Source organism: Rhinopithecus bieti, unplaced genomic scaffold (assembly GCF_001698545.2).
Source record: "Rhinopithecus bieti isolate Rb0 unplaced genomic scaffold, ASM169854v2 scaffold_2350, whole genome shotgun sequence".
Classification (NCBI taxonomy): Eukaryota; Metazoa; Chordata; class Mammalia; order Primates; family Cercopithecidae; genus Rhinopithecus; species Rhinopithecus bieti.
Window position 1 is genome coordinate 3,863,363 of NW_016803902.1, and position 3,174 is coordinate 3,866,536.

General features: G+C 36.4%; 1 long non-coding RNA gene across 2 annotated transcripts in view; it reads left to right on the forward strand.

The window, feature by feature from the left end:
- LOC108519438 (uncharacterized) overlaps positions 1 to 1,731 on the forward strand; it is a 180,266-nt gene extending 178,535 nt beyond the window's left edge. For both annotated transcript variants that reach the window (XR_001882627.1, XR_001882626.1), the window contains exon 4: positions 1,646 to 1,731. This is a non-coding gene — a long non-coding RNA (uncharacterized LOC108519438). The remainder of the gene's footprint in view (positions 1 to 1,645) is intronic.
- The last annotated feature ends 1,443 nt before the right edge of the window (positions 1,732 to 3,174 follow it).

Below are 3,174 nucleotides of genomic sequence, written 5' to 3' on the forward strand. Positions count from 1 at the left end.
AAAAAAAAAAAAAAAAAAAAAACTCTGTATGTATTTATCTGTATCTGGTCTACATAAATATTAGTAGATTAAAATGAAGTAAAAGGAATTTGATAAAATTCATTATTCCCCTAGGCCTCTAAGACTTCAAATAATGAGGGCAAACAAGCAAAGTTAGAATTTTTCTGTTGTTCTGATTTACATCAGGATTCAGGATTCAGGAATTATTTACAATTAACTTTCTATACTTGTCCCTCATTGATCACTTGATGCATATGCTCTTCTGGAATTGGATTGTTATCCAAGCATGGCAAATTAAACTTCCGATTTAACAATTAAAACCATCAGGCTGACGAATGAGACAGTGAGACTGATTTATTCTGGGTTAGATTCTGGCTCCCAGGCATAAATGAGACTTTCTTTTTGTTTTCAAGAGAATCCTGGCAGGCTGGCTCAGGTGGCACAAGCCTGTTACTGATCTCATCCTATCACAGTCTCCAGGCATCTCCACTGAATGAATGAGGATCCTTACAGTATTCAGAAACAAGTCACTTATGATAATGCCAAAGTCATTCTCCCTTCATGACCATTAAAGACTGGTTTATTACTCAGAAAAAGTAACTATCTGGAATAAGCTTTTAATTGACCTCTCAATGGATATATAGAGAGATTAGATGGATTTTATAAATTAGTCTTTAGATTTCTCTTTGGACTACTCATACTAAGTGAAACCTTCTACTAAAATACACATACAGTCCTCTAATTACATGAGAGGATTATGTTACAAAACATATACCTTTGGAATCAGACAGATGTGGGATCAAATTTTGGCTTCAACATTTACTAGTAGTTGTATGCCTTGTGTATTAGACCCTTCTTACACTGCTATAAAGTCATACCTGAGACTGGGTAATTTAAAATAAAAGAGGTTTATTTGGCTCATGGTTTGGTGGGTTGTGTGGACTTCTGCTTCTGGAAGACCTCAGGAAACTTACAATCACAGCAGAAGGTGAAGGGGAAGCAAGCACTTCTTCATATTGCTGACAGGAGAGAGAGAGAGAGAGAGAGAGAGAGAGAGAGAGAGAGAAAGAAATGGAGAGAGAGGTGCTATACACTTTTAAACAACCAGATCTCATGAGAACTCTATCATGAGAACAGCAAGGAGGAAGTCCACCTCCATGATTCAATCACCTCTCACCAGGCCCCTCTTCCAACACTAGGAATTACCATTTGACATGAGATTTGGGTGGCGACACAAAGCCAAACCATATCACCTTGGTTATATAATTTCTACCTTACTTATATAACTTAACCTCTCTAAGCATCAGTTTATCATCCTGGAAGTAGAAAAATATAACAAATATTAACACCTACCTTACCGGATTATTTTAAAGAGTAGGAGTAATGAATAAAGTGCCCAGCAGGCCCCCTGGCACATAGTAGACACACAGTAAATGGTAGCTTCCATAAAAACTGGACTGTTATGGTTTGAATGCTTTTGTCCTCTTCAAAATTTGTGTTTTGGAAACTTAATCCCTAATGTAACAGTGTTGAGAATTGTCATATTTTAGGAGGCAATTAGGTCATGAGAGTTCTGCCCTCATGAATGTATCAGTGACACTATAAAAAGGGCTTATGGGCTTCCTCTCTTTCTCTTTTCTGCCAGGGGAGGACACAGTGTTCCTTCTATCTAGAGGATACAGCAACAAGGAGCCATCTTGGAACCAGAGAGTTCTTGGTTTTCAGTCTCCAGAACTGTGAAAAATACATTTCTATTCTTTAGAGTTTACCCAGTCTGTGGTATTCTGATACAGCAGCACAAAATAAAGACACAGAATAATCCCGTTACAGTCCAGGCCTCTTCCTTTAGCAGTCATTGCATGTGAGACTATCTAGAAAGTACAAACATAGTTCATAGTCATTTGAAACATTTTATTAATGTTGTGAAGTAAGACCTCTATATGGAGGAGAGAAATGTGACACCTCAAGCCTCTTCTAGAAGTTCAGTATTTATCACCTCAAAACCTCCTTTCCTCACTAAATAGACATAGAGGTCTTTCTTAAATCTAACTTTTCTGAAATCATGCCTTCTTTCTAATGTCCATGGAAAACAGAAACAGCATCTGTGGATAATTCCCAACCATCTTGGGTTTCTGAAACAAGACTGAAATCTTATGTACATTTAACTAATTAAAAGAAAACAGAGAATAAAAAAGATACTCCAAAAAAAAAAATTAAACCAGCTCAATAGAAGGACCTTATTAAAAGACAGTATATATGCCAACATCAGGACATTCAAGCCATTCTACTTTTAGCTAAATGTTGAATTCCCACAGTCAGAAGGTAGACAAATTGCTAAACATTCTTGTTTGTCTGCATGATTTGCTTCATTGTTTTAATAATAAGCCTTATGATCTTAAAGTATGTTGCAAAAATCTCCCTCCCATTCCTCATTATATCATCGGTAGTCACCAGATAACAAGATAACAAGGTTCAATCATTAATATGCAACAGTATACTGAGAGTACAGCAGAATTGTAAATAAACACACATACAAACATATTTCATAATTCATTTCCAATAACTAAGTGCCTTCCATCACCAAGATTCCTGTTCCTCTGCTTCAGAATAATATTCCTCTCTATATCAGAGAGTCTTAAGTACCTACCATGAACACAGGCACTGTTTTGATGACAGAGGCACTGCTGTTAAGGGAAGAGGGTCAGGGAGAGAGTGAGAAAAAAAATGTTCTCAGATCATTAATCCTTTCTACTTTTTCTTTTTTAATTGCAAATGTTTTCACTTCCACAAAAATACTGAATGTGTATTTCCCACCAAAGTACAAAAGGGAATTTTCTGAGACCTATCCTAGAGGAAAAATAAAACTGTCAAAGAGACTTCTACTGCTAAAAGATTAATATTATGATAATTACTTTGTAAGATGTAAATTAAGAAAGTGCCAAAATAGTCTCTTGCTGACTTTACATCTCTATAAAATGCAACCAAGCTGACATCTATGGTGTATCTGTGGTAATCCGACTTACTTGGCTCCCAGGGCTGCTGGAGGTGTGTGTCAGCAATTTCTTTATCAGTTCTTACCTTCCAGAGATTTCTAACTCTTCACAATGCAATCATGAATATTCACTGGAAGCCAAAATTGCACAAATCAAGTCCCAGCAGAGTACTGTATTAGTG